The 23,516-nt window shown below is 39.9% G+C and overlaps 1 protein-coding gene across 1 annotated transcript in view; it reads left to right on the forward strand.

Moving 5' to 3' along the window:
• Positions 1-23,516, forward strand: part of BMPER (BMP binding endothelial regulator) — a 351,352-nt gene that overhangs the window by 173,914 nt on the left and 153,922 nt on the right. The gene's annotated exons all lie outside the window — the stretch shown is intronic.

Raw genomic sequence — 23,516 nt, forward strand, 5'->3', positions numbered from 1 at the left:
CTATGAAAAGGTAAACCTTAAATACAGTATGTTAAAGCCCAACTGAATTTTCAGTTGTAACCACTTCAGCTCCAGAAGGTTTAACCCCCTTCATGACCAGGCCATTTTTGCTATTTGGCACTGCGCTACTTTAACTGACAATTGCGCTATCATGCAGCGCTGTACCCAAACACAAATGGAGGTTTGTTTTGGTGGTATTTGATCACCACTGGTTTTTATTTTGTTCTCTTATATAAACAAAAAAAGACAGACAATTTAAAAAAAGAAATAAAAAATATGTTTTAATTTCTGCTATAAAACTTATCCCATTAAAGAATCTTATCTCTTAATAAATGTTGGCCAAAACATATTCTGCTACATGTCTTTGGTAAAAAAAAAATCCCAATAAGTGTATAAAGATTGGTCTGCTATAAAGCTATGGCACCAATATCTGTATTCTCTTTACTCATCCCCAACCTCCCAACGCAACCATGGCAAGATAAAGGGATACGATACACCCCAGACCTTTATTCTAACAACCTCCTTAGATCCTTCACTTTCTTACAAAACTCTTTCCCCCTTACCATGACAGACTACTACCAATACATACAATTTACTCATTGTCTGATACTCAACCCTCACCTACACATAGATGTGCATGCACTAGTATGGAAGTACCTCTCCTCAACCAATACAACTACGAAGGGCATCACACTATTTTATAACTTACTAGGAGACAAGCTTTCCTTCAGTAAAACTCTACCTTTCCAAAAATGGGAAAAAGATGGGAAAAAGATATATCACAATGGCTACTAGCCTTCAAAACAAGCTTCAGCGCTACTAGGTCTTCGAACCTTTGGGAACTAGTTCACAAAACTACCCTCAGATGGTATATCACCCCGTCTATGATCCAATCATTCGACCCAGTCACTCAGCCCACATGTTTGAGACAATGTGGGAAGGTGGGGAATCTGTACCATCTCCTATGGCACTGCACCCAGATATCTAAATTCTGGCACGACCTGTTCCAGCTTCTTAAAGCAGTAACAGGTTTAACATTCACCCCCTCCCTAGAGTTTACTAGTTACTAGGAATTGTAATGGAAAACATTCCCTATTGTTTCCACACAATATCCACCCACACAATACTGGCCAGACTAACTATTGTACACCACTGGAAAACCCCTAACATCCCAACATCCCAACTAAGCATGAATTAGTCACCTTGGTACATACTCATGGGTCTTATGAATGAATGCTCGCTACCTGTGAGGGTCGTTTACCCTTAGTATCCAAGTATCCCTTAGTACTGGCTAGAATGGTATAGGAATACTCAACTACACATCTGAGTTCCTCCTTTTGGCCCAACATACTTGCAAAAAGTAGATCTAACCTTGTACGATACATAGATTCTCCCACTCTGCCTATGCTTAGAGCAGCTTCAAATTGCAACATTGTACAGTTTCTTCATATTGTTATGTGTAATCTTCAAGCTGAATATACTTATGGTAATCTTATACCTAAATCTTGACAGGATGCATTGAAAGTAAATGCTCCCCCAGGATAAGGAGAAGCATTAGCAGCATAATGACACATTGCAGCCTTTTGAAACAGAACATCCATAGCGAGAAAAAAAGAAACAAAACAGAAAACAACAGGGCATGAAATTACATCGTAAGGCTATGTGGTGTGAGTTGGTTTGGGGACACTTAGTAGAATGTAGGTGAAATCCAGGAACCAATATGATTCCTATGAACCAAAATTGATTACCGGGGACTCCAGTCGGAGTTCTCTCGTAGTTAGCAAACAGACTAGTGTCTAAAAGTCATTGAAACTAAGAAAAATTGAGTTGTAGGATAAGCATTTGAGTGGATTTGTAGGTCTGACCTTAGAGGGATTGTAGGTAGGGGGAATGTCCAGTCCCAGCACAATGGGCAGATAGATTGGTCAGAGCTGAAAGATTTGCATCTGAAGGAGAATAGCTGAAAGGTGAAGAGAAAGGAGAGAAAGAGAGAGGAAGGAGAAGAAAGAAAGTGGGGAGTTGAGAAAGAGGGTGAGGCAGCTGAGAAGAGGGGGGTGTAGGTCAAGGAGGGAGTTCACGGGGGGGGGGGAGAGATAGGGGTCTGGTCCCTATGAGTAGGCAGAGTTATCCATAGAAAAAAACAGCAAAAAGGCGCCTCTTAGATTGTAGTATTTAATGACAAAGAAGAGCATTAAAAACACTCACATTTCATGACATATTAGTCCGGTGCAAGGGATGGCAGTAACAGCCATGGGTGATCTCTGCAGTTGTAGGTGGAAGGGAGTCTTGTTCTTCTGTGTTGTCTGCCGTTAGTAAAGTGTGTACTTCCAGGATCCGACTGTAATCTAGAACGAGGCTTGCACCTCAGCCAAGTAATCGTAGGAAGGGCTGGAACGCAGAGTCAGTGGTATGCGCTGTAGTGCCGTTAAGCAACGCGTTTCCGAGCATGCGCTGTGAAGCGCGCTCCTTTATCAAGCTAGGGGAGAAGGATAATGTGCGGCCTATTTAAGTGCTTCCTCAGCATTGCCACCTAATGGTAAAAACTTATATTGCAGAAATACAACTAAGTCGTCCAGAATGAAAAGTAAAAGGATAGGGAAAAAATGATTTAAAATATGCATGTACATTTGGTTGAACTGCATTTGGTCAATGTAACGGTCAATTTTTAACCCAAATACATACATGCATGTATGTCAAATTAATAAAAAAAAAAATATATATATATATATATATACGTTTGAAACAATCACACACATACATATATGTAAAAAGCATACATATACATAAATGCATATGTATACACAGGGAAATATCAAATATGAGTAATAAATAAATTATGTAAAATTATGTATATAGTACACACAGTAAGCTTTAGAGGGAAATAAATAAGAATTAGGGAGGTGATGAAAAATGTTATAAAAAATAATAAATTAGACATATATGCATATATATATGTATAAATGCATGCATACGTGCATTAACATAATAAGTAGAGCCACTATAGGTGATAGATTACTAAAATTACATCAATAAAATTCATTACTATTTTGAGTAAACTGGGGTATTTGTTTGTGTTATGATTACTGATTTATAAATTATGAGCAGGATATAAAAGCGAAGACCAATATTCTTATGTTTACAGGATGGTAGATATTTCTAACTCTTCATTAATTCCACCCGGGTTTAAAGTGTCTAAGGAATAAATCCAGAAGGTTTCTCGTTCGCATAGCCTATAGAATCTCTCTGCCACTGAAAGATTCCTGGGTATTTGCTCTATGACCCATACTTCGAGACCTTCCGTTGATTTGGCGTGGTGTTCACAAAAATGGCGTAGTACACTATGTTTGTCCCTACCGCCTTCTATTTTTTGCCTGTGTTTGCCAAATCTTGGTCTTAGGGGGCGTATAGTGCGCCCCACATACATAAGATTACAAGGACAACTGAGGCCATACACCACGAATTCAGAACCACATCTGTAAAAATCGCCCAATGTGTACGTTTTGCCTTTTGTGGAAAAATCTTTTTTTCCATGTTTGACAAAGCTACAAGTTTTGCACATGGCTTTTTTGCACTGGAACATGACCTTAAGTGGAATCATATAGGCCTGTACTGGTGCAATTTGTTTTACCGACTTTAATTTGCTTTGTGCAATTTTATTTTTAATGTTGGGAGCCTTTCTATATGTAATTCTAGGGTAATCCGGCAAGTCTGGTTTTAGGTATGGATCCTCAAGAAGGATTGGCCAATACTTCTTGAAGATGGCTTCCATTTTAGAGAAATTGGTATGGAACCTAGTAATGAAGCGTCCAGATTGATTAAAACTCTCATCATTTTTGTGATGGGCCGAAGGTGTATGCTGTAGATAATATTTTTGGGCCTGGTCCACTAATGATTCAGGGTAGCTTTTATCTTTGAGTTTGTTTTCAAGTAAATGACTTTGTTCTAGGTAGTCTGATATTTTGGTACAATTTCTCCGTAATCGACAAAATTTTGTCTTCGGAATACTTCGGAAGGTCATAGAGCAAATACCTAGGAATCTTCCAGTGGCAGAGAGATTCTTTAGGCTATGCAAAACCTTCTGGATTTATTCCTTAGACACTTTAAACCCGGGTGGAATTAATGAAGAGTTAGAAATATCTACCATCCTGTAAAGATAAGAATATTGGTATTTGCTTTTATATCCTGCTCATAATTTATAAATCAGTAATCATAACTCAAACAAATACCCCTGTTTACTCAAAATAGTAATGAATTTTATTGATGTCATTTTAGTGATCTATCACCTATAGTGGCTCTACTTATTATGTTAATGCATGTATGCATGCGTTTATACATATATATATGCATATATGTCTAATTTATTATTTTTTATAAAATTTTTCATCACCTCCATAATTCTTATTTATTTCCCCCTAAAGCTTACTGTGTGTACTATATACATAATTTTACATAATTTATTTATTACTCATATTTGATATTTCCCTGTGTATACATATGCATTTATGTATACTTTTTACATACATGTATGTGTGTGATTTTTTTCAAACGTGTATATATATATATATATATATATATATATATATATATATATATATATATATATATATATATATTAATTTGACATACATGCATGTATGTATTTGGGTTAAAAATTGACCGTTACATTGACCAAATGCAGTTCAACCAAATGTACATGCATATTTTAAATCATTTTTTCCCTATCCTTTTACTTTTCATTTTGGACGACTTAGTTGTATTTCTGCAATATAAGTTTTTACCATTAGGTGGCAGTGCTGAGGAAGCACTTAAACAGGCCGCACATTATCCTTCTCCCCTAGCTTGATAAAGGAGCCCGCTTCACAGCGCATGCTCGGAAACGCGTTGCTTAATGGCACTACAGCGCATACCACTGACTCTGCGTTCCAGCCCTTCCTACGATTACTTGGCTGAGGTGCAAGCCTCGTTCTAGATTACGGTCAGATCCCGGAAGTACACACTTTACTAACGGCAGACAACACAGAAGAACAAGACTCCCTTCCACCTACAACTGCAGAGATCACCCATGGCTGTTACTGCCATCCCTTGCACCGGACTAATATGTCACGAAATGTGAGTGTTTTTAATGCTCTTCTTTGTCATTAAATACTACAATCTAACTAAGAGGCGCCTTTTTGCTGTTTTTTTCTTTTCACATATTGGAGTGGCTTCACCTCCCTTTGCAAGGCTGCCCTACATATAGACTGTACATCTCTCACCAGGAGCTGCAATATTGCTCAAAGGACTAATCTGACGATTTGCACTGTGTTTTCCAGTTGTATTGTAACCTGCGCTGCTATTTGTGTATTTATTTGTCGCAGAGTTATCCATAGGGCTATCCAGGGTTATAATAAAGCTCTATCGAAGCTGGGAGGGAGGAAATGGTCGACCCAATGTCTCCAAAGGCATTCAAACTTTTTGACCCTGTCTAAGAGAACTGCTTCTATTTTAGCGTGAACCATGGCTCTGGTAACCCTATTTTTGGTCTCAAAGATAGTGAGGTGTGGGGTTTTCCAGGCCTTCGCAATGGTTTGCTTCGCTGCAGTTGTAACCTACAAAAGTAGCTTGAATTGGAGATAGGTTACATCAGGAGGTTTCTTAATGAGTGGAGCAGTGGCTGGGTCAGGGGTTATGGTGTTGCCAATAAGTGTGGAAATGATACAGAAAATGTCGGGGCCAATATGATTTGGCTCGCGGGCAACTCCACCAGATTTGAAAGTGTGTGCTGTTGAACAACCTCGGAAACAAGCAGGAGAGTAGGATGGAAGATATTTGGCAATCCGGGAAGGGGCGATATAACATTCTCAATCAGATCTAAACTTTTCAGATGCACAACTTCGCCCAATCTGTATATGCTTATATATATATATATATATATATATACCGTACACACGGTCGGATTTTCCGACGGAAAATGTACGATTGGAGCGTGTTGTCGGAAATTCCGACCGTGTGTGGGCTCCATCGGACTTTTTCCATCGGATTTTCTGACACACAAAGTTTGAGAGCAGGCTATAAAATTTTCCGACAACAAAATCCGATCGCGTCAATTCCGACCATGTGTGGACAATTCCGACGCACAAAGTACCACGCATGCTCAGAAGAAATTCCGAGACGGAACAGCTCGGCCTGGTAAAATTAGCGTTCGGAATGGATAGAGCCCTTTCGTCACGCTGCAATGTTTAAAATTGTTTAATACAGCGCACTCTCTTCTTCTTTATAATGTGAGAAGAATGAAGTAGTTTTGCTGCTCATATTCACACAGACTTCTCACAAACTTCTTTCTTTAGTATTTATAGTGATTTCCTCAATATATTTTGATTTGTCACATCTGACCAAATTTGTTTTTTGTTGTTTTATTTATGTTTTGTATTTTTTTCAAGGCTGTTTTTTTTTTTTTTTTTTGGAGGTTTGTGTTTGTTTCAAGGCTGATGTTTTTTTTATTTTTTATTGGTTTTACTCCATAATATTTTTGTGTGTGTTTTGTGTGTCACAACACCATTGGTATCTTGTATTATTTAATCTCAAGGAGATTGCTTGGTGTTGGTGTTCCTTGTTAATTTCACATTGTATTTTTGAAATGTCCCTGCCTCCTCACAAACAAACTGTCCTTTTTGAAGGAAAACACACATAGGCGAGTATAATTTAACCAAAAATTCCTTTATTAAGAACCAAACAAAGAGGGATACATCATAAATTGGCGAAGCCTTGGACCCCCAGGGCAGACATCAATTCTTTTCCAGCAAAATTGGTGGCCTGAGGAGTCCATATCTAAGGGAGTGCAGTCTGGTCCAGAAGTCCCAGAGATCCGGAAAGCAGCAGATGACATGTGTCCCCAGGCTGTGGTACTACAAGAGCCTGCATATTTTGCCAGACCAGACTGAAGCCAGGGCCATCACTCTCTGGTCTTCCTTCCATGCTTCCTTCCCGGCTGTGGCTCTGGTGTTGGAGATGTGGCAGGAGGAGGAGTAGGACCTGGAGGAGGAATAGGACCTGGAGGAGGAGGAGGAGGACTATGTGTGAGGTCACAAATGTGGGTAGCACATGTTAATGGGCCCCTCAACCCCTTATTAAGAGCTTCCAAAATTAAGAACTCACACAGGAGTCATTGGCCCTCCTCCATCTGCATCATTTTGCAGGCAGTTATGCCAGCAAAGTCCTCCTCCACACTGTGGGGGGTTCTCACGGCCTCTGTAGCCTTCCAAAAGAGGCCTATGGCAGCCTCCTCCAGGTTACTCCTCCTCCTGCCACTTTTCTTTGAAGGCGGAGGGTAAAGACCTGGGTATCAGGCAGTCTGCTTGGCCCGGGCACCTCCTGGCTGAGACTTCACTGTGTATGAAAAAGGGACATGGTTTTAGTTTTTGCATCATCAATCACAATCATAAATTAGCAATCCAAACTAACATCTAGTTAACATCATTGATTGGACAACCAGTAATATTTAGAAGAATGCTATACCTGCCTCAAGCTGGGCTCCTCCACATGTTGCTGCCTGTAAGGCCCAGGTTGGGTGTCAGAAGCCTCAACTGGGGGGGAAGGAAGCGTGGAAGGAAGAGTGGAGAGTGCTGGCCTGGGTTCAGTCTGACCTGCCAGAAAATGCAGCCTGTCATAGTACCACAGCCTGGGGACATAAATGTCATCTGCAGCTCCGGATCTCTGGGAATCCTGGACCTTCTTGTGCTCCCTTAGATAAGTGCTCCTCAGGCCACCAATTAGGATCTTCAAATAGATGATGTCTGCCGTGGGGCTCACCGTCTTCACAAATTCCAACAAATTATCCAGCGCTGCCTTCCTCTTTGTTTGGTTCTTATATTCAGGGTGGTTTATCTGCCACAGACAGGGCAGCTCCCTGAACATATCAATGAAGATTGGCATAAAGTCCTTATCTTTCAAGATATCCATTTTCACTGCAAGACACAACACAAGACAAACCCTAATGTCAGCCTAAAGTCTTCTAAACTTGTGCAAATACAGGCCTCAATCTAGAAGCAGTATAGGCCCAATGTTAAATCTTACCTTCGCTATCACGATTGGCGCCTCCGTTACTCCTTCCTCTGCTCACAGATCATACGTACTACGCACACGTGTTACGCTTTATAGACACTGCGCATGCGTGAAACTCCGCCTGCCCCTGATGTTCTTTTTAGTGTATTCCCCACCCCTTCTCGTTCGCCACAGTGGGGGAAGAGCACATGGCGGAGACACAGCAGGTGTCAGATAATTGCACCAACGAGGAGGAGGAGGAAAGCCTGGAGGCAGAAACGTCCCGATCCAGAAGGTGACGATTTAAGGCATCAAATATGTCCTTTGGGGAGATGGTGGAGATGGTTGACATCCCGAAGAAGGACGACTATGACGGGAAATATGGACCTTACCCCAACCCCAATGTCAGAAAGGCCAAGACCATAGTGAAAGTGGTCAAGAGTCTGCACCAGAATTTCGGGTACGACGATCGAAAGATCAGCTCAGGAAGCGGTGGTCGGACCTCAAATTAAGAGAGCACGAGCAGTACAGAAAGATCCGGAGAGTGCTGCAAAAAAGTAAGTAGTTGTCCTGCGTTCCTATTCTTTATGTTTATTTCGTTCGTGCTGCTCCATGTGCTTTTCTTAACTGTTCTCCAGTTTAAAATGGCAACTTTCATGTTCATGGGCACATTATTTGTTCATATAAAACATTGTTCGTTCGGCCTAGAAAACACCATTGTTTTGGCCATATGCATTTGCCCACATTTTTTATGGCCTACTTGTCTGCAAATAATTTGGTTGTGTAGATGGGTTTGTAACTGGAATGAAATGCAAACTAGATTCAGTGTAAGGAGAGGACACTCAGCAGCTGTTTACACATCTGGACGCTGGAGCACTAGTGTGGGAAACAAGAACACCCTTTTTATTGGGGGTCCCACATAGGTGCTCCAGTGGATACTATAGGGGTGTCTCCATCTGTGAAGCTTGTACGAAACAGGTAAAGTATTGAAGCTTGACAAAGGACACTAAAAATTCTACATCTTGGAACTCTGCCAAAATAGACAATTGTACCCCACTTCCAAGCAATGTTTCATATTCCTATTTCTGCCATCAAATATCTGTGTGTTAAGTATACCTATTTTTTTTTACATAGGGGATAAAAGACTCGGAGGACACCCCTCATCCGAGGAGACCACAGACCCCACACCTCTGGAAGAAGGGGAAATCCACCCAAGCCAAGCAGACCAGGAGGAGGAAGACGTGGTGGAAATTGTCACCACAACAGGTGAGTGTCTGCGACCACAGGCTCAGGTAAGAGATGGATGCCGGCATATTTATAATACATGGTGTGTTTTTGTTTCTATCTTTTTAGGTGATTGTGATGTTGTGGATCCAGATCATTTCACCTCTGAATGTGCACAGATCCTGATCGGGGAGATCATGGGGTGTAATAGGGACTTGGAAAACATCCAGAAAAGCATCAATGATGTTCAACAAAAAATGAAGAACATCATTGATGTTTTAGGGAGAGTTTAATACCCCTCAAAATCCCTTTTTTTGTTTGTGCTTTTTGTGAGCTAAAAATTGTTACCATTTTTTGACATATTTGCGAAAAACCAAATTTTGAAGAGGCACACAGTGTGTCAACATGTGCTATCTGCCATCACGAGAGATCAATGGATGCATTTTGGGGGTGCAACCCCTTCCTCAATAATAAAGTAGCTGTGAGGAAGGGGTTGCACCCACAAAACACGTCCCTTGATCCCCCATGATGGCAGCTAGCACATGTTGACATTCGGCAATTGGTGCGCATCTTCAAAATTTGGCTTTTCCTGGGGTGACTTCACCCCATCTGAACGCAATATCAAACACAGTTTGTAAATACTCATGTCTGATATTGCCTTCAAGTTCTACCAAATGTGAACTTTGTAAGTTCAAGATTTGTGTCTTTCTTGTTGGTTTTAAACATGCCTGTTTTATCTTAAATGGACATTTCTACTTTTTCTAATGTGACCCCAAAAATTGTTATACAACAAACATATTGGTTTGCTTTAAAAAACCTTTTCTAAATGCACATGTGATTGTGCTGGTATTAAAAAGATTGTTAATCAAGAATGTGTGGATTATTGTTTCAACGCTCCAAAACTTTTGTTGTGCTCTAACTGGTGTTTTCAGTGACAATGGGGGTTATTTCCTAAGGACAAATCCACTTTGCACTACAAGTGCAGTTTCAACTGCACTTGTAGTGCAAAGTGTCTTTGCCTTTTGTAAATAACACCCAACAATGCTTTGTAATGTTACACAATCACGCCATTTTCAGGACTCACCACATTTCTGTCAGGGTCAGCTAAAAGAAACACAAGCAGTAAATGTCACCAAAGATTTTAGTAGTTAAATTTTTTGTTTATTTGAAAAAGGTTTCAGACATTGTCTGGCATATTGATAGCCCCCCTACCCGCAAAGTATTCAAGGTATCTTAGATGGACATCACGGGCACTCGGGGGGGCAAGCCAGGACGGCCACTTTCAAGCGCCGTCAGGGTTGGTTAATTTTGAATTCCAGCCTCAGGCCCAACTCAGCATAGTTGGCAGAATGTTGCCGTAAAAAGTTGTGTAGAACACAGCATGCCAGGATGATATGATTCAGTTTCTATTCCGCCATGTGTATGGGTGTAAGAAATAGGCGGAACCGGGTGGCTATGATTCCAAACGTGTTCTCCACCACTCTTCTGGCTCTGGCCAGCTGGTAATTAAAAACCCACTGGTCCGGGGTGAGGGTCCTCATCGGGAATGGCCGCATAAGATGGTCCCCCAGCGCAAACGCTTCATCTGCAACAAAGACGAATGGGAGTCCTTCCACATTGTCTTCTGGAGGTGGCAAGTCCAATCTGCCATTCTGGAGACGTCTGTAGAACTCCATCTGGGCGATGACTCCACCATCTGACATTCAGCCATTCTTCCCCACGTCCACATACAGGAACTCGTAAGTAGCCGACACCACCGCCAATATCACAATACTATTGAACCCCTTATAGTTGAAATAGTATGACCCTGAGTTGGGTGGTGGGACGATGTGGACGTGTTTCCCATCAATTGCCCCTCCACAGTTAGGAAAGTCCCACCGCTGGGCAAAGTGGGAGGCCACAGTCTGCCATTCCTGTGGCGTGGAAGGAAACTGTGGAGTCAAACAAGAAAAAAAAAATTAGTCATTTTGCACATAAACAGGGAAAGCAGATTAGACACAAACATTCTTGGCCAACATCAAGATAACATTTATTTGAGGGAGTTTTTAAAGACCAAACTATAAGGTACACCTATCAGATTCCCCCTCCCCCCCCTCTCATGGGCCATTTCTAACATTTTAGGGGGGGAGCTCTTGGACAGGTAACCCTCTCCACTTCATTGAGAGATGAATGCCTAAATAATGGGTATTACTTTGGCTAGCCCCTCCTTAGTTACACTATGGACAGCCCACTGGACAGGTAAGAAGTGTCATAGTACAAAGATATAAATACACATTGTACACATTTGAGCACATTTGGAAATTCTACTATTACCTATCAAGATAATAACAGTATACAAAAACTTTAAACAGTACCATTTGAAAGTATTCAGGCAGGCCCTTGCACTACATGCTTTGGGGAATTCATCCATACATCTGACCACAAAAGAGATGGCTATAGTGTGTATGGGTTTGGCAAAGTCAGCAGATAGATGATTGAGGATAGATAGAGAATTGTTATCAGCTGACTTAGCAGTTGGGGGAGGGAGGGTTCCAAATGATTTGGTGACCCCCCAAAAAAGCCTCTGGCACTCTGCCTGAATTTAAAGCACAAATCACATTTAAAAACATTTTAGGGGGTGTTTGGGGTAAAGCACTACTATGGAGCTGATAAATTACATTGTTAAGTGACTACATCAGGTGAATATAGGGCCAGGAGACCATGCTGGGGAGGTTAGTGAAGGCAAATATGCATGAAGGACAAAAAAATAATTACATAAAAATCCAGCATGCATGAGGACAAAGGGGACATTCACAGCATATTCCAATCATGGTAATTAGGGAATGAGGAAAAAAATACAATATATTATCAAACATTAAATACAAAAAAGTGATATTAAAGGATAAAAATCTTACCTTAATATACTCTTTCTGCAGGACCTGGATGATGGCAGAACAGGTCTCTGGGATAATGATCCCCAGAGCCTGGGGGGAGATGCCTGTCGAGAACTTCAAGTCCTGCAGGCTTCTCCCCGTCGCCAAGTACCGCAGGGTGGCGACCAGCCTGTGCTCCGGAGTGATGGCTTGCCTCGTGCAGGTAACCTGCCTGCTGATATAGGGGGTCAGCAAAGCCAACAAACGGTGAAATACGAGGTCCCTCATCCGGAGAAAGTTCCTGAAATCATCAGGATTATTCTCACGTATCTCACAGAGCAAAGGCATATGACAGAACTGGTCACGCTGGAGCAACCAATTCTTGGTCCATGAACTCCTCCCCACCCTGTTCATGGACTGGACTTGTGTCAAGGTCAGGACCCCAACACCAAGCCCCCGCACAGCATGAACTCTACGAGGAGTACGTATACGCAACATGGCTAGAAAACGGTCAGCTGCTCAGAACGAAGTAACAGAACGCACTGAAGAACAGCAAGGCCTGTGAAGAGCGACCTGAAAAACAGTAACGAACGAACAAGAACACAATGACAAGAGTCAATGGTACTCGCTGCACGCACTGAAGAGCAGATACAAACCCACAAGCACAAACTGAACAGCAGAAAACAATCTGAAAACCACGAGTCTGAAAAAGCGCAAATCGTCAAACTTTTACTAACACGAGATTAGCAAAAGGAGCCCAAAGGGTGCAGCGCTTGGTTCTGAACTAGCCTTTTCTAGTCTCGTTGTACGTGGTGTGCGTCACCGCGTTCTTGCCGATCGGAAATTCCGACAACTTTGTGCGACCATGTGTATGCAAAACAAGTTTGAGCCTACATCCGTCGGAAAAAATCCATGGATTTTGTTGTCGGAATGTCCGATCAATGTCCGACCGTGTGTACGGGGCATTAGGGTGATTTGTAAAAAAAAAAACCAAAACGGTTTACTTTTCAGTAGCTGCTCATGCAGAAACCACAATTATTTTACCAAAAACTAATTTGCGACTTTAATTGGCAAAGTAGGTTTGAAATGGGGTAGAGTGCTGTTATAGTCATAAATCATACTAGGATACCTAATATTCCATTTTGCTTCGAAAATATTGAAAAAAATATTCTAAAAATCCCTTCTGGGGAGTATTAAAATTTGCACGTGTACAGGTTTGAATTTAACCAGATATAGTTAATATGTAATTTAAATTGTTGATGTACGACTCAAATACAAATGTGGCCAACATACTCTCCAAGTATTCAGCAATTTACAAGTAGAACTGTTGATGGGTGGTCACACTAAAACAGATGTAGCTTGCTATGGTTTTTAGGGTTGTCTATGGCCACACACTTATCCCCCATAGACTATTAATTTTTATAGCATCCTTTCTGTAAGAATGCACTTATACATGTATGCATGTGACCCATCTGGTGAAAAATATGCATAAGATGACTTGTTTTTAAAATGTGATTACTTATTTGCTATATATATATATATATATATATATATATATATATATACATATATATACATATATATATATATATATATATATATATATATATATATATATATATATATATATATATATATAAATTATGTATTATAGTTATCAAGCTAGATGTGGTAGTACCGCATACCAATTTTTCAGCAAGTAGGGAATTATTATCAGTCATAATTGTAAAGTATCTTTAATTTAATTATGAAACTGAAGTCCCTTTATTCAAGTTCTTCTATCCATTAACATTACTGTTTCACATGGACAATATCCAGCACTTCTCATAAAACCAAAGTTATGTCAGTTATGTATTAAAATACATAAAGCTGTCATAACTTTCCTGAAAGTGAATTCTCACTGTTGGATAGAACCTGTTTACTACAAGAGTTGGCTAATTTATAGGTTTGCTACCACCTGCTCTTCCACTCAATCAAAAGACTAGAGGGACTATCTGTTACTGAGTGGGGAACTCAGGAGAGTTAAAATTCTTCCTGATCGTGATTCTGGCTACTGAAAGTCAATGTTTTGCCTTGTGATATATTTGAGGTTGGAATAAAGTTTCAGGTTGGCTTATTTCAAATTTTCTCAGCCTGCATGAAAAATATGCAGCAAATCGAAGCCAAATGAAAAGACTCTGATATAGTAACTTTTTTATGGTCCATGGTGTCTTTAGTGCTAACAGTCTTGAAATGTATTAGTGGGAAATACTAATTGTGGGAAAGAGTAGGATTTTTCCTGCTTTCCTTGTCATCTATTTAATAAAATATTTTAATGTATTAAATTATAACTGCAGTCCAATACAGCATTTAAATTAAAGCCAAAAGTCTTCAGTACTATGAAATCCAATTATAATGTACTTACTGGTTACATCATATTTCCAATAGTACTTTTAAGAATGAATAAACTTTTTGTTGCCACTGCACACCAGAGCTGAAGCAATCTTTGATTTTCCATCTTGCCTCTCTTCCTGGTGTCAAATATGCTCAGCTATGTCTCATGAAAATGCTGGACATGCGCAAAAACACCTCTCTACATAAGATATAATGTTATGTGATTTGCATTGGTAAGGATGGAAAGCAGTGTCGATAGCCTACCTTCATCTAACAACAACATTTTTTATTTTATTTTTCCCCCCAGCTCACCCCCACACAGTTATTACCTTTTGTTCCACTTGCCCATCCCTACTAGATTGTAAGCTCTCAGGAGCATGGCCCTGCTAGCCTTTTTGCATTGAGTTGTATTGTAACTGTACTGTTTCCCTTTATAATCTAAAACGCTGTGCAAATTGTTGGCACTATACAGTATACAGTAAATCCTAAAAGTGATTGTAAAGCTTTGGTTTTTATTTATTTTAAATAACAAACATGTCATACTCACCTGCGCTGTGCAATGATTTTGCACAAAGCATCCCCAGTCCTCCTTTTCTGGGGTCCCCCGCTGGCACTCCTGGCTCCTCCCTCCACCGAGTGCCCCTGTAGGAAGCCACTTCCCATGAGGGCACTTGTACAGGCTGTGACAGACTCACCCGGGACAGAGGCTTTTGGAGGGAACTGAATGCTAGCCTCTTGCCTACCGACTATGGGCCCTGGCATTTAAGGGAGCTACAAGCATTTAGGAAGATGTTCTGTTATGTAATGCAAAAGGACATATTAAATAGGCCATGATGGTCTCTGCCAGCTGGGGACTCATAGCTGATGTTGATGTCATCAGCAGGCCACATGTCTGGGGCCCCCTGCCATAATGTGTTTATTGCAAGTAGGTCTCCTGCTGATGTCTGAAGGTGTTTATACTTATGTTAATGTGTATTGTGCCTTCTGAGCTTGGAGCCGGCTAGTCTGACCTGCGGTGAGACATCTGAGTCATCCAGGTGTCTAATTAACATAATGTTTATAGTATATGTCAGTTGTTGTAATTATATTCCTGTGTGTAGCTTGTATTGTTAGAGTAATATGATCAGGAGGGGGGATTGTCCTTCTCAAGTGTATAAAAGCCTATATTCTTGTTCAAATAAACAGTTCTTATTCTGGTTTACTCCAAAACTGGTGTTGCCTAGTTCTTGTGGTAACTATAGCCAGATTCACTGGTCTCGTGTTACAGAGCTTGGGAAGCAACTTCTTGGCAGAGATATCCAGTCCATGTGTCCGGAGTCCGTCACACAGACTAGCTCCCGATCTGGGCTGTATGCATCTATTCAGATGCACAACCCTGCTCACAGGGTTTGACTGACAGCAGCAGGAGCCAATGGCCAAGCCTGTGAGAGCAGAGAGAGGGGAGAAGAGGTGCTGCAAATGGGCTAGATCCAGATTGGGTTCAGGCGAGTATTTAAGGGGGGCTTAGGGGTATAATCCCAATAAAAAGGTTCTTTATCCTAATGCAGAGTCTGCATTAAGATAAAAAAAAAACTTTACAATTACTTAAATAATAATAATTGCTGTGTGCAGTTTGCTGTTACAATGCATGCTAGCTCTCCACCGCCATTACTAAAACTAGAAGTGAATAGAGTAATTGATGATAATGTGATTGGTTGAGCGGGAGGTAAACCATTCTAACACTGCCATGATGAGAGTAGTGGCCACTGCCTAAAGGCCTAAAGGGAATGAGTGACTTCACAATCCAGCATACCAAGTATGCCAAGAATGCTGGCTGTGTGTTACACTTTACCCCTACAAAAACTTGCTGTTTGATATTTTAGGAAGATTTTACAACACCTTTGAAGCATGTAGACTATCAGCCTACAGTTCAGTTTTAAATAATTTTGAAATCCCTAGAATATTTAATATTGAGGATTACAAAACTCAGTGAGTTCATTCAGTTTACCTCCATCTTGTTTCTCTGTTCTCTACTGCCGTATAATTTCAGATCGCAGCTCACAGGGGCCCTGGCAATGTCCTACATCACATTTATAATTAGACTGTCAGAGATGATACACAGCAAGGGGCGTGCAGTGGGGATCACTTACGTTACTGACAAAAGAGCCCGGGTTAATGCTCTACACCAACGCCAGAATAAAACACAGAAATACTCAGCAGGTAGGCTGTCCTGCCTGCGTGTGTCTTAAAGCCTAATTTTCAGTTATGAGAGCAGTGACAATTTATAACACAGAATTCTATACAATACCGTTAAAAGCTTAGCCATAATAAAAAATCTAAATACACATATTAAATATATGTCAGAAACTTTTACCTGCTAAATTATTTGTATTTCTGTCAGTTTGAATGCAGGATTTACACATATATGCTACACATTTTCACTTACAGGTCCCCTTCCTACCTGCCCAATGAGAAGAGGTTAATAAAAGAAAAAGCATCACAGTGAGCTCATCTCTCTGTCACTCTGCTTCCTCCTTCTGCCAGCATGGTCCTGGCACTGCAGCACACTTGATTGGCTCCCTGTAGTGGTCCCTAACCCCTTGAGCTCTGCTGCACAGTAAATTGCATGAGGGAGATATCAAGTCAAATTTAGTTTATTATGCTGGTTACATTAAAAAAAATACACAATATATAAATGCAGAGCTGCATTATTAATATTTGTTTTTTACATCTGCCTGGAGTTGTAACTTTTTTTTCAAACATGGACTCCCAGTAAGTGCATTATGTCACAGGTATTTGATGAAGAACCAGGACTGATCTCCTGGCTTTTCTTTACAGGGTTGTCTATTTGCATAATGGGGACAGAGAACTAACAGTGGTTACTGTACGCATGCTTCTCAGGGTATTGGCAAGCAAGATTTTGGCTATGTTAGATAAATTGCTACACTTTAAAAGAGAAGTTTGGGATAGAAAAAAAAAAAAAAATCATACTCACCTAGGAGGATGCAGCTTCAGACTCTGCTCTGCCCCTCCAGTGTTCACTGGAGCACCGGGCTGTGGAGAGGGCAGGAGCGGGTGGTTTGGGCTCTCAGCAGCATGCTGAGAGGCTTAGCCAGCTGGTGGTTAGGCATCTGGGTGGATCCTGACATCAAAGCTTTAGTCCACTGTCAGCTGAATCTGGGACATAGGATCATAGAACTAAGCTCAAAAGAGCTTTGGCACTACTTCTCCTTTGAGTTTCTTCAATAAGTTGACACTGAAGAAAAAAAGTAACTTTATGTACTTTAATGTAAAACAGGACTGTGGTGGAAGGAATGCACTAATTTTTTTGTTCTTTTTTTTATTATTTATTTCCCTTTACCTTCCCAAGTATCTGACATTCTACATGCACTAAATACTATACTGTATATTACTTGATTTAAAACAAGTGTCATCTCTCTTTTGTTTTCTTGGTTCCATGCTAGGATGTACAGTACCAATGCCAAAAAACAATGTTATTTAAAAAGTCATATATGTATATAGGTTGAAATGCTGCAGCGCTTTGCTAAATAAAGTTTGTATATAACAAACATCATCTGATGACGTCATCTGGTGACGAAACGCAAAGGGAGGAGCTGAAATGTGTGACGCAAATGCGTGCTGGGATTTTGTTGGTTGGAAACGCCAGTCATTTCCTTATGTGTGTTTTTTTACTATGAGCATGTGAGTTACTCTTTTACTTTATTTAAGTTGTAATTTTCGGATGTCTGTGCAATGAGCACTATTTTGTTCATATTTGAGAGTACCATTGCTGTGGTGGGGTCTTCTATTTGGCTTTCCTGGTGGCCATTGGTGGAGCTCATTTCTGAACTGACATCCATATCTGTCTATCAGGATCAGTACATTCTGCTCTGGAGGAAGCAATATTCTTGCAGTTAAGGATCGCTGAGATTACTATTGGGCTTTTCTACTGTGCATACAACTTTACCTTAGGGTAAGAGTCAGTGTGAACGGGTGTTGGTGGAAGCTTTCATCTATCTACCATTACTCCCTCCAAGATCATCACTTTGAATACTTATGAACTTATGTTTGTTATATACAAACATTATTTAGAAAAGCGCTGCACCATTTTTATCAATTACTCTCTATTTTTCCATCAACTTTGTGCTAGCTGCTACACGTTAGGTTTTTGATTATAGCCCAAGCGCAATAGATTTGTGTTTTTAATATACAGTTGTGCTCATAAGTTTACATACCCTGGCAGAATTTATGATTTCTTGGCCATTTTTCAGAGAATATGAATGATTAACACAAAAACATTTATTTCACTCATGGTTAGTGTTTGGCTGAAGCCATTTATTTTCAATAAACTGTATTTACTCTTTTTAAATCATAATGGCAACAGAAACTACCCAAATGTCCCTGATCAAAAGTTTACATACCCTGGTGATTTTGGCCTGATAACATGCACGCATATTGAAACAAAGGAGTTTGAATGGCTATTAAAGAAAACCATCCTCACCTGTGATCTGTTTGCTTGTAATTAGTGTGTGTGTATAAAAGGTCAATGAGTTTCTGGACTCCTGACAGACCCTTGCATCTTTCATCCAGTGCTGCACTGATGTTTCTGGATTCTGATTCACGGGGAAAGCAAAAGAATTGTCAAAGGATCTGCGGGAAAAGGTAGTTGAACTGTATAAAACAGGAAATGGATATAAAAAGATATCCAAGGAATTGAGAATGCCAATCAGTAGTGTTTAAACTCTAATCAAGAAGTGGAAAACGAGGGGTTCTGTTGAAACCAAACCACGGTCAGGTAGACCAACTAAAATTTCAGCCACAACTGTCAGGAAAATTGTTCAAGATGCAAAGAAAAAAACACAAAATACTTCAGGTGAAATATAGGACTCTCTGAAAAGATGTGGTGTGGCTGTTTCAAGATGCACAATAAGGAGGCACTTGAGGAAAGATTAGCTGCATGGTCGAGTCACCAGAAGAAAGCCATTACTACGCAAATGCCACAAAGCATCTCGCTTACAATACGCCAAACAGTACAGAGACAAGCCTCAAACCTTCTGGCACAAAGTCATTTGGAGTGATGAGACCAAAATTTAGTTTTTTGGCCACAACCATAACCACTACATTTGGAGAGGAATCAACAAGATCTATGATGAAAGGTACACCATTTCTACTGTGAAACACAGAGGTGGATCACTGATGTTTTGGGGATGTGTGAGCTACAAAGACACAGGAAATTTGGTCAAAATTGTTGGCAAGATGAATGCAGTATGTTATCAAAAAATACCGGAGGAACCTTTTCATTCATCAGCCAGGAAGCTGCGCATGGGACGTACTTGGACATTCCAACATGACAATGATCCAAAACACAAGCCAAGTTGACCTGTCATTGGCTACAGCAGAATAAAGTGAAGGTTCTGGAGTGGCCATCTCAGTCTTCTGACCTCAATATCACTGAGCCACTCTGGGGAGATCTCAGACGTGCAGTTCATGCAAGACAGCCCAAGAATTTACAGGAACTGGAGGCTTTTTTGCCAAGAGGAATTGGCAGCTTTACCATCTGAGAAGATAAATAGTCTGATCTACAAATACCACAAAAGACTTCAAGCTGTCATTGATGTTAAAGGGGGCAATACACTGTATTGAGAACTGGGGTATGTAAACTTTTGATCAGGGTCATTTGGGTAGTTTCTGTTGTGATTATGATTTAAAAAGAGTAAACACAGTTGATTGATAATAAATGACTTCAGCCAAACACTAACCATACATTCTGCCAGGGTATGTAAACCTATAAGCACTGTGTGTATATATGTCAAATATAAGTATATTTACAATGTAAAAAACCTTCACATTTGAATGCAGTGCATACAGTAGGATATGAAAACACAATAGAAACAGCTTGGTATGTTGTCATTTCTAGGAATGATATATGTATAATTGTCACATTATAAATTTCTAGGGTAGTGGATTTATTGATGTACTGGTAAATGGGTGAGCTAAGTTAACCTTTGCACTCATATACACCCTGGCCCATGTACTATGTTGATTTTATGGTGCTACATAAAAACAACTACTAAATATTTTGTGTTTGGCCCTCATAAATTCATGTGATAAGCTAGCTCTGTTCTTTTACTAACAAACACTGAATGAACCTACTATTCACCCAAAAGTCATTACTTCATAGTTATTATAATAGATTACAGCTATCCATAATAACTATGGAATACATGACAAGCATTGTTTCTCATGCCCTTGACTAAGTTTATTTGTTCATAGACTGAATGGAGACTCTCCCTAGCCCTTCCTTCTCTTTTAAACCTATCATGTTTATAGAGGACATAGCATTCTCTGATGCATAAACAAGAGTCCGCCTTATTTAGACTAAGCTAGTCCCAATAGCGCTAGTGTTTATTGTAATAGAGTTTTGTAGGTGTCATCTTAATTTGTTTTAGGTCAGCCCTTAGTTAAGCCTCCCAGATGTATCCCATCTTGGGAAGATAGCTGTCATATCCCATTAATAATACTTATGTTTCATCTAAGAAACACATAAGTCCTTTCTGTAGCTGTACAAAGCAGTCAGTGTGTTAATTAAGATAAGTGCTTTGCTGCTGCTCTTAGAGAAGTTATAATGACTAGGAGGTTCTGATTATTAACTCTTAGATCCATCAACATCTGGTCTTTCTCAACTTTGCCTTCAAGTTTCGCACCTCATTTTTCACCATTTCAATGAAAGTTCAGTGTTGTTTCATGACAGCTTTATGAGGGCTTTGCCGAAACTTCATGTATTACATTTAGGTAGTTGTGGAAGTACTGCTAGCCTTGGTTGAGGTTCAAGCTCTTCTAAATTAGTGACATTTAGAACTTGTCATGTGTTTCTCATTATCCATTCTAGACTTTTGTTAACATACAAGTCAGTATAGAATTCTTTATGATGTCATACCACACACTACAACAGTGTAATGTGTGATTAAACTTCAGTCCAACTTTCTTTGCAAGGGACAGCCAGTTTTAAATAGCAACATTTTTATATGATGTTTCTCAATTATACAATTTAGAAAAACATTTTCGGGAAGTTTATAGCTTGTGTTATATTTGTTGATCTTACATTTTGTGTCTGTTTCATAATACAAGAAAATGATCAGTTAATTATTAAACATTTGTAATCTGTAAAATACAGCTGCGAGTTGTTGTTTTTTTTGTTACAGTTGGGTTCTGTTGGGTTTACTTTTTAATTGTGTACTTTGCACTTTCTGTACACACTTTATTCTTGCATGTTCAGAAAATAATATCGGCTAGTCTATATTTACATCATCATTTCAAAGTTCTGTGTCTGCATTAAGTCTAGTCTAGCTCTACATATGTAATTTTTACTTGCTCAATAGAACCGCTAAAATCACAAGTGATTTGATGCTGTGAACAGCACACAATCAGAAAGCCTAGCTCACTTTGACTAAATATTTGTGTAAACATTTGTACAAAAATTCTCTGGACATTCAGTGACATGAAGAATGTTGTTCAAAAGTACCTCAAGAAATGTTTGCTTTTAACATTCTATTATTGTTGCAAATTAACTTTCCTTTCCTAAAGGAAAACCACATACACTGTTAGAGATCTGTTGGTTCAAGAAAAAAATTCCATACTGCTAATTTTCTTGTTGCTGCAGTTAAAAATGAAAATTAATTTGACCCCATAACAATTAGAAAATTAAACTGAACTTCAACTTGACCCCAATAATGATTAGAAAATTGAACAAACGTTCCTAAAAAAAAAATGTTCAACCAAAATTCTATCAATATGTGACCAGCTAAACTATTGCCTGATAAGGCAGCAAAACATGCATCTATTCTGACGCACAGCAAGGCAATGATAAACAGAAGTGGTGAGAAAAATTAGAGAGTTTTATTATTATTATACAGGATTTATATTGCGTCAACAGTTAACGCAGCGCTTTACAATATAAAAGGGAGACAGTACAGTTACAATACAATAAAATACAAGAGGTTTAAGCCGGCCCCACTCATAAGAGCTTACAATCTAATAGGGTGGTACAAAAGAAGAAAGAAAGTGGTACAAAAGGTTGTAGCTGTGGCAGATGAGCTGATAGAAGTGATAAAAGATTATTTGGAGACATGATAGGCTTCCCTGAAGAGATGAGTTTTCGGGATCACCTAAAAGCATCCAGAGTAGGAGATAGCCGGACCGATTGAGGTAGAGAGTTTCAGAGGTTTGGAGAGACTCTGGAGAAGTCCTGGAGACGAGCAATGGAGGAGGAGACAAGGGACCTTGAAAACAGGAGGTCTTGAGAGGAGCAGAGAGGACAGTTTTGGTGATATTTGGAGACAAGATTGGTGATGTAGCTTAGGGGCAGAGTTGTAAATAGCTTTGTATGTTGTTGTTAGTATTTTGAGTTTAATTCGTTGGGCAATCGGAAGAGCCAGTGTAGAAATTATTATACTTGGGCAGCTTAATTTATAAATTCCTCCAAGAGCTCCTTTGATGTAGCACTGCAACAAAATAAAAAACCTATCCCTGGCCACTTCTTAGGCCATGTTTACATGGGACATACATAACTGTACCCCTCTGCAAGGTCATGTTTATCCACACAAAGATGCACAGGTGTTCCATGCATCCCCGTGCAGGCAGTTCCATTGCTGTCAGTTGGGATGCAGCGACTTCATGGACACAGCCGCTGCTCCCAATGTGACATCCATGAGGGTGCAAGGCTCCTTACAGGGGTGACGTTATGGATGCCCTGTGTGAACAAGGCCTTAACTGTGCATGTTTTTTTAGTGATTTTTTTCTCCTTTTAATGAAAATCTCCAGTGCTAATTCTCTTTCATATTTGTGCAAAATTGTCTCAGTACTCTGCCCAGGATTGCAGGTGAAGCAGTTGCATACACTTTCCTAACTAATAGGCAGCCTAAGTTGTGCCTGATCTTGTTGCTAATTGGCTCGATACATGTCCCTCAATGTGTTACCACCCATTCAGTGTTTACAGAGGCTTGCACACTGCTTGCAATAAGTCCCCTATAGTTAAGTACACCCTTCATGCAATACCAAAGGCTTCCATTC

This window comes from Aquarana catesbeiana, linkage group LG05 (assembly GCF_042186555.1).
Source record: "Aquarana catesbeiana isolate 2022-GZ linkage group LG05, ASM4218655v1, whole genome shotgun sequence".
NCBI classification, from domain to species: Eukaryota; Metazoa; Chordata; class Amphibia; order Anura; family Ranidae; genus Aquarana; species Aquarana catesbeiana.